The following is a 15,745-nucleotide window of genomic DNA, read 5'->3' as shown; positions in this document are numbered from 1 at the left end:
GATCTACTGCAAAAAGAATAATCTGAAAATCACGTTCGTGTGATTTATTAAAATTATTCTCGTGCGCACAAAAGTTTCTGTTTTTTAGCAGAATCAAATTAACTATCACCGTAGGTTATCCTATAGGTTCTACTTGGCACAAACACTAATTAAAACATAAAACCACATCTAAACAAAAGCTAGATGATTTATTTATTACTAAACAGAAGTAAAAAGCAATAAATAAAAATAAAATTGGATTGCCTCCCAACAAGCGCTATTGTTTAACGCCCCTAGCTAGGCGTAAAAGCGAGAATAGATCTAAGTATTGCCATGTTTGGTATTCAACTCTTCAATAGAACAATTATAACCCTTAGGAGTTTCTTTATTTTTATTAAGGATTAAACTCTTAGGCAAGAAATCAAGAGATTCGTTTGTAGCAAAAGGTTCCTTAATGATGGTGAAAAAGCTGGGGTGAACACTTATGGATTTGAGATCCGCATTTTCCTTACTAGAAGATTCACCCTTATTTTTAGGAACATACATTAATCTGGCAAATTTGGTAGGAGGAGTTGGAGTATTTTTTATGGATGAAAAGACAGCCCCTAAGTTGGTAATAATATCCTCAAGTTTACCGATTCTTGTAGAATCTTGATCCATTCTTTCATTAACTACAGGTTCTTTATCCTTAAAACTTTTCAGAGTTACTCCAACCTTAGATCCATATTGGGTAATTTGATTGTGGATCTTTTTATCCAAATTTTCAATTAACTCGACAGTGGCAACTTTATTTTCAATAATTTCAAGCCTTTGCATCACATGTTCTAGAGTTAAGACAGTTCCATTAACCAAGAGAGGTGGTGGACCAAACAAATCTAACATAGCATTATAAGCATCAAAAGTGTGGCTACCCAAGAAATTCCCTCCGGTAATGGCATCAAGAATACATCTATATCAAGGAGTAATGCCTGCATAAAAATTGCAAAGAAGAATGGAAGTAGATTGCTTCCTAGTAGATCTATTTTGAGCATTGCAAATTCTATGCCAAGCATCTTTTAGATTTTCTCTCCCTTTGTTTAAAATTAAGAACTTCATGATCGGGAGTACTAATGATGATAGGAGGACTAGCCATGATACACGAGAGCAGAAGGGACAAGCAAAAAAGAGGCGAACAGAAAAGAGAGGGCGAATAAAACGGCAAGGGTGAAGTGGGGGAGAGGAAAACGAGAGGCAAATGGCAAATAATGTAATGCGAGGGAGATGAGTTTGTGATGGGTACTTGGTATGTCTTGACTTGAGCGAAGACCTCCCCGGCAACGGCGCTAGAAATCCTTCTTGCTACCTCTTGAGCACTGCGTTGGTTTTCCCTTGAAGAGGAAAGGGTGATGCAACAAAGTAGCGTAAGTATTTCCCTCAATTTTTGAGAACCAAAGTATCAATCCAGTAGGAGGCTCCTCACAAGTCCCTCGTACCTACACAAACAAACAAGAACCTCACAACCAACACGATAAAGGGGTTGTCAATCCCTTCACGGCCACTTACGAAAGTGAGATCTATAGAGATAATAAGATAAGATAAATATTTTTGGTATTTTTATGATATAGATTGGAAAGTAAAGATTGCAAAATAAAGTAGATTGAAAACTTATATGATAAAAGATAGACCCCGGGGCCATAGGTTTCACTAGTGGCTTCTCTCAAGATAGCATAAGTATTATGGTGGGTGAACAAATTACTGTCGAGTAATTGATAGAAAAGTGCATAGTTATGAGATTATCTAGGCATGATCATGTATATAGGCATCACGTCCGCGACAAGTAGATCGAAACAATTCTGCATCTACTACTATTACTCCACACATCGACCGCTATCCAGCATGCATCTAGAGTATTAAGTTCATAAGAACAGAGTAACGCATTAGGCAAGATGACATGATGTAGAGGGATAAACTCAAAAAATATGATATAAACTCCATCTTTTTATCCTCGATGGCAACAATACAATACGTGCCTTGCTGCCCCTGCTGTCACTGGGAAAGGACACCTCAAGATTGAACCCAAAGCTAAACACTTCTCCCATTGCAAGAAATATCAATCTAGTAGGCCAAACCAAACTGATAATTCGAAGAGACTTGGAAAGATAACCAATCACACATAAAAGAATTCAGAGGAGATTCAAATATTTCTCATAGATAAACTTGATCATAAACCCACAATTCATCGGATCTCGACAAACACACCGCAAAAATAGTTACATCAAATAGATCTCCAAGAAGATCGAGGAGAACTTTTTATTGAGATTCAAAGAGAGAGAAGAAGCCATCTAGCTAATAACTATGGACCTGAAGGTCTGTGGTGAACTACTCACAACTCATCGGAGAGGCCTTGGCGATGATGTAAAGGCCCTCCATGGTCGATTCCCCCTCCGGCGGAGCGCCGACGAAGGCTCCAAGATGGGATCTCACGGATACAGAAGGTTGCAGTGGTGGAATTAGGTTTTCGTGGTGCTCCTGGATGTTTTCAGGGTATGGAGGTATATATAGGCGAAGGAGGTCGGTCAGGGGAGCCACGAGGGGCCCACGGGGGTGGGGGGCGCGCCCACCCCCCTAGGGCGCGCCCTCCTGCCTCATGGCCGCCTCGGCTACTTCTTGACGTCCACTCCAAGTCTCCTGGATTGCGTTTGTTCCGAAAAGATCGCTCCCAAAGGTTTCATTCCGTTTGGACTCCGTTTGATATTCCTTTTCTTCAAAACACTGAAATAGGCAAAAAAACAACAATTCGGGCCGGGCCTCCGGTTAGTAGGTTAGTCCCAAAAATGATATAAAAGTGTAAAGTAAAGCCCATTAACATCCAAAACGGGTAATATAATAGCATGGAGCAATCAAAGATTATAGATACTTTGGAGACGTATCAGGCTGATCTTCATTCCGCGCAGGAAGAGCAGACGAAGGAAAGCAGCTACTAAGCCCTATGGCCTCGCTGGCGACGCCGGGCGGCAGCCGCAGCCGCACTCTGGCCTCGGCGGGAGCTTGGCGGCACGTAGCTGTCGTCACTCGACTCCGGGAAATCATTGGGCTCAGGAGAGTCACTGGATTCCCAGGAGTCGCCGCTGCTGCCGGACAGAGCGCTAAGAAGGACGGCAGCAGGCCCGGCAACCACTGCGGCGACCCTCGGGCTGTCTCCTCCGAGGCAGCATTCTAGTCGTCTGCCCTCCTCATTGAAGACCTTGAAGAATAGAGTGGCCGCGCTGTCATACTCGAAGTGGATAGCCAGGGATCCCTCTATGCGGCAAGCCCAGGCGACCTCGCCCCATCCTCGCGTCATGAAGACGTCTCCAGGGGGAACCACCTCGACTTCAGCTCCGGTGGCCAAGCTGTAGCACCTAGCGTGCTGCAGCCATAGCTCAACCGGCCCCCACGGAGGCAGCTCGCTGGCGAAGAACCGCGGGAGTCGGATCCAGGTGTCGGGAGGCATCACCACCCACACCACGAACTCGCGCGAGCTACCCTCGGCATGGGTCCGTGGTGCGGCCGGTAGGGCAATGTCGGTCCCGTCATCATCGCAGGCGCCGTTCGACGGTGCACACCTTCATCCTGAGCACGGGCGTATATGGGGAGGGGGAAGCCAGGCGGAGGCCTCGATTGCCAAGGCATGGTCACCTCTCGCCCTGCGCCGATGATGTGAGGAAGGCGGAGCTGTTTCTTCGGCGGGAGAGGATCGGGCCCCTCCCTAGGAGCCTTCCCCTTCTCGGCCGTAGAATACCTCTTGATCGGTGCCATGAAAGAAATATGGAGAAGAGGGAGGCAGACGGAAGCAAGCCAAAGAAGAAATGGGCGAGGGGTTTCGCCCTCCCTCACATTTATAGTCAAGAGAGGCCAATTGTCGGCCTCCACGACCTCACGTCATCATGATCTTCTGCATGCCGCATCGTCCCGTCAAGTCAAGCAGTTGCCGAGGTAGCATGGGGAAGCGAAGTCGCCCATGTCCCATCAATCGCCACGCGCCATCAAGGCCGCAGGAGGTTAGGGCATGTGGCGCTCCACACTTGCCCTTTGGCTTCGCCTGGAAGCCAAGCCTGAGCGCGCCTTGGGCCCCGGGGCTACTGTCGGCGTGCTGGATATGGGGGTATCTAGCCCTGCCTGCCTGCGGCCCACCACGTGGCTCCATTGACGGCCTGGTATGGCCCAACTTCAGCATACAACAGCTCAAGACCCTCGCGACGGGCCAAGCCTCGCGAGGCGGACGACGCCAAGACCCCCGAGGGGATCGGCCTCCTTAGGCTGGCTCCCGAGGGGAGAGTTTTATGCAAGGTTTACATCACGAGGCTCAGCTGACGTGAGCCATGACGACCAAGGCCAGGTGGGCGCCAGGCGGGTGCAGAGCGTAGGTTTCCTCTTCGGTGCAAAGGAGGCAAGCCACAGGCGCGAAGTCCCGAGGAATCAACCAAAGGTTTCCATTCTGGTGCAACAAGACCAAAACCGCCAGGACAGCAGGACGAAGGTCATCAACGAGCCCACCACAGCGTCACGACCAGAGGCTTTTTGCAGGCGAAGACTACTTTTGTCAGAATAAGCTGTACTACTTGTCCCCTTTCAAATCCGGCCGTTGTGGGATCCCTTCCCGCCAACATTTGGGAAGAGGACAAAGGCCACTATTAATAGGACTTAGCCACCACCATAGAGGCAGGACAAGCCGAACTAGCTCACACCCCACCAGCCCCCTTGAGCTCAAGAACACCTCACCTCCTGAGGCCAGTTCTCCACTATACTAGTTCATCCTCAGCCCTCCGAGGCAATCCACCAAAACATTAGAGTAGGGTATTACACCGCAAGGTGGCCCGAACTAGGATAAACTGCTGTGTCTCTTTGTCTCTTCGAGCTCGTCGTGCTAGGCTTAGGAGGATCGTGAGTAGGCTGGCTGGGTAGGTTGAGATCTCCGCACGCACCCCAGAGTTTGAACCTCTCAAGGGTTTGCGGAACCCGTAATCCAACAGTGTCATGTAGTCGACGTTCACATGACACCACTAAGAGAATGGCAACATACATACCATCAAAATATCGAACACATATCAAGTTCACATGATTAGTTGCAACATGATTTCTCCCATAACCTCAAGAACGAAAGTAACTACTCACAAATGATAAACATGCTCAAGATCAGAGGGGTATTGAATTGCATAATGGATCTGAACATATAATCTTCCACCAAATAAACCATATAGTAACCAACTACAAGATGTAATCAACACTACTAGTCACCCACAAGCACCAATCTATAGTTTTGATACAAAGATTGAACACAAGAGATGAACTAGGGTTTGAGAGGAGTTGGTGCTGTGAAGATTTTGATGAAGATAGCCCTCCACAAGATGGGAGATTTGTTGGTGATGATGATGACGATGATTTCCCCCTCCGGGAGGGAAGTTCCGCCGGCGGAATCGCTCCGCCGGAGGGCAAAAGTGCTCCTGCCCAAGTTCCGCTTCGAGGCGGCGGCGCTTCGTCCTGAATGTCCTCTCCTTATTATTTTTTCTAGGGAAAAATGACTTATATACTAGAAGATGGCCATCGAAGGTGGGCCGAGGAGGGCAGCACCCACCAGGGCACGCCTGGGCCTCCTGGCGCGCCCAGGTGGGTTGTGCCCACTTGGTGGCCCTCCTCTGGTACTTATTTGCTCCAATATTTATTAAATATTCCTTAAAAAATCTTCGGGGAATTTCAGCTCATTTGGAGTTGTGAAGAATAGGTAGCTTGACGTAGCTTTTTCAGGTCCAGATTTCCAGCTGCCAAAATTATCCCCCTTGGTGCATACCTTGCATATTATGAGAGAAAAGGCATTAGAATTACTCCAAAAAGCATTATTATACAATAAAACAACATAAATAATAGTAGGAAAACATGATGCAAAAAATGGACGTATCAACTCCCCCAAGCTTAGACCTCGCTTGTCCTCAAGCAAAAACCGAAATAGAAAAACATGCCCACATGCTTAGAGAGAGAGAGGTGTTGATAAAAACAAAAGGGATAATTGGTTTTATGCCCCTAGTTGTGTCCCACTCGACAGGATTGCCCCTAATTTCCAAAAGCCAGCGGTTCTGTCCAACCCACTTTGGTCGTCTTGTGCTTTTGCCCTTTGACCGTCACTTTGAAAACTTCATAACTAATTCATACTAAATCGAAAAAATTCAAATAAGATACCAAAATGTTCGGAAAAACATCACATGTATGTCAATGTCACTTGCATTCATGACAAAAGTGTTTGTAAATGCCCATCCGAGTTTTAGCTCTTATCACCATGAACAGTAAAATCCTAAAAAGTTCAAAAAAAATCCAAAAAAGGTTGGTGTCAAAGAATGACAAATGTTTTCAGTGCTTGCCAAGTTTCATCAGGGAATGACATTTGTGGAAGTCATGGCAAAAAACCAATCAACACTCCAAAATAGATTGTTTTTTTGCCATGACTTCCTCAAATGTCATTCCCTGATGAAACTTGGCAAGCACTGAAAATATTTTTCATTCTTTGACACCAGATTTTTTTGGATTTTTTGAACTTTTTAAGATTTTACTGTTCATGGTGGTGTGATAAGAGCTAAAACTTGGATGTGCACTTACGAACACTTTTGTCATGAATGCAAGTGACATTGACATACCGGTGGTGTTTTTCTAAACATTTTTGTATCTTATTTGCATTTTTCTGATTTGGTATGAATTAGTTATGAAGTTTTCAAAGTGATGGTCAAACGATCAAAGGTCAAAAGCACAAGACGACCAAAGTGGGTTGGATAGAACCGCTGTCTTTTGGAAATTAGGTGCAATCCTGTCGAGTGTGACACAACTAGGGGCATAAAACCAATTATCCCAAAACAAAAATATGGACATAGCAGCATCATGTGACTTGTTATAACAGCAATAAACTTTAATATAGAAGTTTTATCATAGAACTTTTATCATAGACTTCTCATGAACAAGTGACAATTCATCACAACATCGAAGTATAAAACATAAACTCTATTGGAAACCAACAAACTATGTTCTCAGCCAACTTTGCAACTACAATTCATCATCTTTTCAGGAAGGGTCACGTATCGGAGCCTTTAGGCAAGTCCACATACTCAACCATGATTTATTCTTCTATGATTGCTAACACTCACCGCGTACACATGAGCAAAACGTTTCAACCGGACACACAGAAAGGTAGGGGCTTATAGTTTTGCCTCCCAACACACTCACCTCAAGGATGATGTCAACAATAATAACTTATGCCAGCCATATTCAATTGGACATATGTGCCTAGATCTTTCCTCACCACATGATGCTTGCCAAAGGAGAAAAATAAAAGGAATAGAGGGAAAAACTTTGACTCTTGCATAAAAGTAAATACATGAAAGTAAAAGATAGGCCCTTTGCAGAGGGAAGCAGAGGTTGCCATGCGCTTTTTGTTTGTATGCTCAACCCCTTAGTGCAAGAGAACGTCATGTTATATTGCCCCTTGTGATGGCAACCTTTATTATGCAGTCTCTCGCTTTTATTCTTCACCATGACAAGTTCGTACAACGCTCAATTTTCCCTTACACTAAATGATCTCACATTTTTATAAGCAATTTTTATTGCCCTTTTTGCATCAATGACAACTTACTTGAATGCTCAATCCATAGGTTGGTATGATGGACTCTCAAACAAGATAGGGTTTAAGGGTTTTGGTTGCACAAGTAGTATCTCTACTTAGTTTTTGGCTAGCAAAGATAGGGGCAAGCACCACATGTTGAAGGATCTATGACAATATGAATTCTATGTGAATATGAACAAACATAAATCATTAAGTTGTCTTCCTTGTCCAACATCAACAATTTTGGCATATAATATTTTGGTGGGTGCTCATAATCATAAAAGATTTCCATGATAAAATATTTATATGTGAATCTTCTCTTCCCTTATTAATTCTTTCATGTGTTGCATCATTGACCAATGCTATGTTTTTCAATCTACAATAAAAAAATTTACTTATACTTTTCCTTGTGTAATGTCATCACTTACCATAAGATTAGCATATGATATTTTTCTTTTATTTCCTTTCTTTTTATTGCAGCAAGAAAGTAAAGAAGGAAAAACTCAAACTAGACTTTATTATATCTCGCACATGATTACAAGGATTGATCACTAAGCAAACTCACAAAAATAGAGGATCGAACTAAACTTTTATTCATCTAATAGCAAAAGATAACCATTGATCAAACTAAGAAAATAAAGGCAAAAGATAGTGGAGATTGATATGATACCGGGGCACCTCCCCTAAGCTTGGCGAAAGCCTAGGGGAGTGCCCATACCCAATACTCAGTTTTCTTTTGGTGGTGATGAAGAAGACAATGGTGATGAAGTAGAAGCAATCCGGTCCAATACATCTCTGAGTGCATCTCTTAAGCTGTGAATCTCTTGAAGAACTTGATGGAGCAACTCAGTGTTCTTCTCCACCTCAGCCATGATATGTTTATTTTCCGGACCCCAAGAGTTTTTCCCTGCATCACTTTCTCTTGGACAAGATATGTCCCAATTGGAAGGTATATGCGCACGAGGAGTGTTTTTGAACCCATAATTATGAATCAAATTGTGAAAATTATTTTGATGTAACCTGTGTAGAGGCCTCCTTGTAGGGAGTTCTTCATGATCTTTTGGGCCCTCTTGATTGTTTATGGGCCTCATGGCTTGATGGGGGTTAGGATGAGCGGAGATGCCAGCCAGAGTCCCTCTCTCAGAGGCCGGAGGGTGAATTCCAAACAAGTCCCCCTCATCTTCCTCCCATAACGATCTCTTCAGATTCCTCTTCCTGGATTCTAACTGAAGCAACCAAGCTTCGCCTTCTTCAGCGTTGGAGGAGGGAGAAGACATGATGCCTGGCTCAACAGATCTGACAGAAAACAGCAAGAAAATAAAATAGGAGATTTCTCCGTGATACGGAGGTTAACAGGTTCGGGAGGTATATATAGATTTTTTTATCTTGGGGAACAAGCAGAACAGAAGAAAAACAGAGACCGGAAAGTACCCGAGGTGGGTGTCGGTGTCAAAACCGGCGGATCTCGGGTAGGGGGTCCGAACTGTGCGTCTAAGGCTAATGGTAACAGGAGGCGAGGGACACGATGTTTACCCAGGTTCGGGCCCTCTCTATGGAGGTAATACCCTACTTCCTGCTTGATTGATCTTGATGATATGAGTATTACAAGAGTTGATCTACCACGAGATCGTAGAGGATAAACCCTAGAAGCTAGCCTATGATTATGATTGTTCTTGTCCTACAGACTAAACCCTCCGGTTTATATAGACACCGGAGGGAGCTAGGGTTACACAGAGTTGGTTACAGAGAAGGGAATCTACATATCCGAATTGCCAAGCTTGCCTTCCATGCAAAGGAGAGTCCCACCCGGACACACGACGAAGTCTTCAATCTTGTATCTTCATAGTCCAACAGTCCGACATAAGCATATAGTCTGGTTGTCCGAGGACCCCCTAATCCAGGACTCCCTCAGTAGCCCCTGAACCAGGCTTCAATGACGATGATTCAGGCGCGTAGATTGTCTTCGGCATTGCAAGGCGGGTTCCTTCCCCGAATACTCCAAAGTAGATCTTGAACACAAGAATCGTGTCCAGCTCTGCAAAACAAATTCCACATACCACCGTAGAGAGTACAATATTCCACGAGTTTAATCTACTGACAACTTTTCCATAGCGCGACATCACGCTGCGGCCCAGTCATTATTCGAACCGTTTTCTCAACCTGCTACTACACATCTCGTGAGGCGGTTTTATTGGCACGTCTTGTCGAAGCAGAGATCGTGTCCCCTTATCACGGGATCCTCATCAATACGGGCGTGGGTTGGGGAATAAGCGAGTTTCTAGGGCAAGTGGGGAGGCGCATGGTTTCTACCGCCTTTATAAAGAGATAAGGATTCCCATTTTTCACCCACACCTTCTTCCTCCTCTGCTCATCCATTCTCGACCTCCAACGCCCAAGCTTTCACCTTCTCCGCAAAAACATTCCGAACATGTCCGGAGCGAGAGGCAAGTGGATGGCCTCCTCCATTACGAAGGAGGACATCAAGAAGCTTCGGGAGGCCGGATACTTATCCACAGACATTGCGCATCGGCTTCTGGCCGAAGGGCAGATCATCCCTACCCCGAAACCCCAGGAAAGGGTAGTATTCCTCTCCCACTTCGTCCGCGGGCTGGGATTCCCCCTACACCCATTCGTCCGCGGACTAATGTTCTACTACGGGCTGGACTTCCATGATTTGGCCCCCAACTTCATCCTCAACATCTCGGTGTTTATCGTCGTGTGCGAGGCCTTCCTCCGCATCACACCCCACTTCGGCCTATGGCTGAAGACCTTCAACGTGAAGCCAGAGGTGGTGAGAGGCCAACAAGCGGAGTGCGGAGGCGCCATGGTGGGCAAGATGCCCAATGTCACTTGGCCGGAAGGGTCCTTTGTGGAGACCGTGAAGGGGTGGCAATCGGGGTGGTTCTACATCACCAAGCCGCACGATGCCAACTGTGCGGCAACCCCCGAATTCTGATCTGGCATCCCCATGCGGCTCACCTCCTGGCAAGAGAAGGGCGTAGCCTGGGTATCAATGGAAGAACTGACTGGACTTTAGACATGCGTCCAAAATATGATAAGCAAGAAAATCAAGCTCGTCAATGTGGTCCAAGTTATGCTCCTCCACCGGATTCTTCCGTGTTAGAGACGGATTTGCAATCTGTGGGAGTTCCACCTAGCCGAACACCAGACGCTGCGAGAGCTCTTCGGCATGACGCACGAAGACGTCTAGAAGGTGCTTTTCAAGGCCAACGAGGTACCATCGCCCATAACCGAAGATCGCGGGCTCAGTGCCAAACGCCGAGCTAATCCGGTAATTTTTCATATTTGCAAGATATGCCTTTTACCAGCACATCCGCGGGAGGAATCTAAGCCTCCATGCCAATCTTGCAGGCCTGGGTAGCGATAGCGGAACAGATTAACTGTCCAGCCCCGCTCCCAGAAGATCCAGAATCGCCCCTTCCAACGAAGATGCTATTTCCGGTGCCCTATGAGGTGCCGGAGAAGAAGGCAAAGAAGACGGCCGCGGGGACCAAAGATGGTCTCCGATGTAGGGTTGCATCGGACATGACGTCCGAAGACACCGAGAGACACTCCTCCACCGAAGACGAGGAGGAGGAGGAAGAAATCCATCCCCCCTATTGGGGAAGAAAGAAGAGGAAAGCCACCACGCATGGGGAGGCCGAGGTGTCCAAGAAGGTAAAAACCTTCCTTGCGGACCATTCCACCGCAGCCACCAACAGCGACGAGGAGTGGGAACCCAGGGGCAAGCCCCTGGCTAAGTCGTAAGTATCCGGACACAATAGTATTTCCTGTATGTCTGTTTTATCGCTTCTTATCGTGCCAGACGTGCACCTGCAGTCCGGCCAAATCCAACATCGAGATATCCTCCTCTTCGGAGGGATCGCTGGACCCGTCGGCGATGAACATCAAGTCTCTTCCGACAGCCTCCTCCCCCAAGGCCGCGGTCGACATCGAGGTGTTTTCTCGAAGGATACCAGACCAAGGGGAGACAGTTCTAGAGTCGCCTCCAGGTGAAACCCCAGTCGCCGGACACATGGGGGAAAAGACCCCCACGGACTCCGATAATGGGGGCCGCAACCAGTTTGGCCCCCAGCCGAATACGGCTCCGGAAACCCAAGTGGTTCCGAATTCAGGCAGGCAACCTCTCCCTAAGGATGGCGAGCCGCCTGTACCGATGACCTCTGTCCATCCAAAGGCACTGGATAGTTTTCTGGAAACACTTCGTGGCGCTTCCATTGATGAGGAACACCGTACTCTTATGAGTACGGTGATTGAGAAGGTCCGATCCGCCAAGAACGGATTGACCGAAGCCTGCGCCAGCCTTCTAACAGGCTTTGAGGTAAGTAGTAAAATTGTGAGAGAACATCACGGTGTAGACAGTAGCCCCTGACGCTCTATTTGGTGTTCAGAAAGAAAAGCCGAACAGAGGATCAAATAATATTCGCAGGAGTCTAACATAAGATGTCTATGTAAATAAGCAGGCGTCGCTGCTGGCCGCTGCCGCTCGTACTGTGGAGGTCTCCGGACTAAAGCAGGACCTGGAGCGGACCGAGGGAGAGCTTGTCCTCTTGAAGAGGCAACTGGAGGAAAGTCAAGGTATGTAATACCCTGCCTGTATACCTATTAAGGATGAATGGTTTCTGCTGATAAAAGCGTCATGAACTTTTATAGGGGCCACGACCAAAGTGGCGGCCCTTAAGAAGGCGCTGGCCGAGGCCGAAGACAAAGCGGCCAAGGAACATGACGCGTGCGAGAAGCAAGAGGCCCGGGTCAGCGAGGTCCAGCAAGAGCTCTAGGATTTCGTCCAGAAGTACGAGTCCTTGGAGCGTGACTCTAAGACTCAAGAGTCCAAGCTTGCCAAGGCCCTCCAGAGCATGCAAGACGCCAAAGCCGAAGCACAGAAGGCCCTCTAGGAGATCCAGGTGGCAAAGAAGATTGCGGCAGGTAAGGCATTTGTTATGCAAAGCAAGCATGTGAAGGAGACATTCTTTTTACTTACCTGAATTTGGAGTTCTCCAGGAGCATTTGCGGATCTGCCACGTAGTATATCAAATGCCGCAGAGTTCTACCGAGCCGAAGAAGGGAGCTCAACGGAGAAGTTGTTCTGGTCTCAATATCTTGGGACAGAACATCCGATGCCCTTGAGCGACCAGCTGAAGCAACTGGTCGAGCTGCACAAGGCAGCCGAACTGTCCATGAAGGACCTCATAGTCCGGCTGTGGCCTGCCGAGCCTATGCCCAACAGCTACTTCGGACTCATGAAGCGGCTTGTGAGTGCCTGCCCGTGACTTGAAGTCATAAAGCGGTCGGTTTGCATTGAAGGTGCGAGAATGGCCTTTGCCCGTGCCAAAATGCATTGGGCGAAGATGGACGCCACGATGCTGATGACCGAGGGGCCACCGAAGGGCAAGGAGCACCGCCGACCCGAACAATATTATGATAGTGTCCTGAAGGGATCCCGCCTTGTGGCGGAGCAATGTACAAAGGATGTAATCTTTGAATGAGTGCATTCGTTTTATCCTTGAATATGAGACAAGTTCATTTGCACAATATAATGCTTGTTGATTTAAGATTGTACCTCCTATGCGGCCGTTTATAAAATCTAAGGGTTGGCTAGTCGTCGGCCTCTGCCCCCATGTAACTAGTACAGGGGTGTTCGGGATAAATCTAGACACTCTTTATCCAAGTTTTTGGTCCTTTAAGGAGGTGTCTAGCGCAACGAACAAGGCAGTCAGACTATACAGCTTTATCACCGCCACTTAGCCATAAGAGTTCTATAATTTTAAATTTTGGCGTAGCCCCTGGTATTCGGAAGGCCGAACTTGGGGCGCTATACACGCCTAAATCGGACAAAGACCGATTCCTCGCATAAAGCGGAAAAAATCTTTAAGGATTTGAGACCTCTCGAACAGCGACCAGCTCTCGCCGCATCCTGACAGTCATTTTTCGGCTTTCTCTACTGAGGTGCTCGTCTGGAAGAACCGGGACACAATCGCAATAGTTCTCCCTTTACTACCTTAGCCGATATAGCGGAACATAGGGTAGCAAGCACAGGAGCTGGGCAACCCAACTATTGACCCAAGACATGATTCGGAGCTGATTCCTATAATGCTATAAGTTCGGGGTGCCGCACTGTTGAAAGTGTTCGGACTTTCTTTCCGTGTTATGGGGTACACTGAAGCCCCTGGCGAACTGAACGTACCAGAATGTACGGGTGCGATTTGTAATAAATAAACAGTCAAGGAAAAAAAATGAAGTGATAAGCTGATGCTGCAAATTGTTTTCCATTGTTATTTGAGTAATATGTCAAGGCATATGTATACAAGTAGTGCGATAAGCAAATAGGTCTATTTGACATGCCCTAACCAAGAGCGAGCTGCGTGTGGGTATGTAAAACAGGTATAGCGATCATTAGCAGAGACCACCTGGGGATTCCCTTGTACGTAAAAGCTCCTTGCTTCCTTGGTGTATCCGTCCCGTGATGGGTCCGATGATTAGGTTATCGGAAGAGCCTCAAGAAGAGAAGAACCTGAAAGAAAGAAAAAGGTGAAGGTATGTGGATCCCGGGGCGGTTGAGCCGCATTGTGGACCGTGGTTTAGCTGTGCCTCCGTCCATGCGCATGGTATTTTAAGTGTGTAATTATGTACACACGACGAGAATCTCACAGCTTGATTGGGACTAGGACGGAGGCCGAATTGCTAGGTGAGCTCTGGACGGGCTGGACGATCCTGTTGCAGAGTAGTTCAAACTCGCTTGACGGTGTCCGTGGGCTTTATTGCCAAATTGAGGGTCTACCTAAGGAGGCTGCTCTGTACTTCTGCTGCAAGGGCCGCGGTGTGCTCCTCCATACGGAGGGAGCGCTCTGTATTTCAATTGACTGTTATAACACCGCGAGGTCCGGGCATATTGAGCTTAAGGTAGGCATAGTGTGGCACCGCACTGAATCAAGCGAATGTGGTTCGTCCAAGCAGTGTGTGGTAACCACTGCGGAAGGGGACGATATCGAAGATTAACTCCTCGCTTCGGAAGTTGTCCGGGGATCCAAAGACCACTTCCAGTCTGATTGAGCCTGTACGACAGACCTCTACACCTGGTATGACAACTTTGATGGTGGTTTTGGTGGGCTTTATCCTTGAGGGATCGATACCCATTTTGCACACTGTATCCTGATAAAGCAGGTTCAGGCTGCTGCCACCGTCCATGAGGACTCGGGTGAGGTGGAATCCGTCAATGATAGGGTCAAAGACAAGTGCGGCTATGCCGCCATGACGAATACTGGTTGGATGGTCCCTGCAATCGAAGGTGATGGGATAGGAAGACCATGGGTTGAACTTTGGGGCGACTGGCTCTATCGTGTAGACGTCCCTTAGTGCACGCTTCCGCTCCTGCTTGGGAATATGGGTGGCGTATATCATATTTACCGTTTTTACTTGGGGAGAAAATTTCTTCTGTCCCCTATGTTCGGTGGCCGGGGCTCCTCGTCGTCATCACTATGCGACCCCTTTTCCTTGTTTTTGGCATTTAGTTTGCCGGTCTGTTTAAATACCCAACATTCTCTGTTGGTATGATTGGCTGGTTTATCGGGGGTGCCGTGGATTTGACATGGACAATTGAGTATGTGGTCCAGACTGGACGGGCCCGGATTGTTTCTTTTAAATGGCTTTTTTCATTGACCGGACTTGGAGCCACTGAATCCGGCATTGATGGCCGTGTCTTTGGCGTTATCGCCATTATTGCGACACTTGTGTCTGTTGCGTCGGGGCTTGCCGTTGCTATCTCTGACGTCTGAAGTGCCAGGATTTCTTGAGGTGCTGTTGCTACGAGCTAACCAGCTATCCTCGCCCGCACAAAAGCGGGTCAGGAGTGTCGTAAGGGCTACCATGGACTTCGTCTTCTCTTGGCCGAGGTGTCGAGCGAACCACTCGTCACGGAGGTTATGTTTGCAGGCCGCTAGGGCTTCGACATCCGGACAGTCGATGATTTGGTTCTTTTTAGTTAAGAATCGAGTCCAGAATTTCCTGGCTAACTCTCCGGGCTGTTGGGCTATGTGACTTAAGTCATCAGCATCCGGTGGTCGCACATAAGTGCCCTAAAAGTTGTCAAGGAATGCGTCTTCCTGGTTCTCCCAACTGCCGATGGAGCTTCCCGGCAGACTATTCAGC

This window comes from Triticum dicoccoides, chromosome 7B (assembly GCF_002162155.2).
Source record: "Triticum dicoccoides isolate Atlit2015 ecotype Zavitan chromosome 7B, WEW_v2.0, whole genome shotgun sequence".
In the NCBI taxonomy this organism is placed as follows: domain Eukaryota; kingdom Viridiplantae; phylum Streptophyta; class Magnoliopsida; order Poales; family Poaceae; genus Triticum; species Triticum dicoccoides.
The sequence above is the reverse complement of the archived record's forward strand: the minus strand, read 5'-3'. Positions refer to the sequence as shown.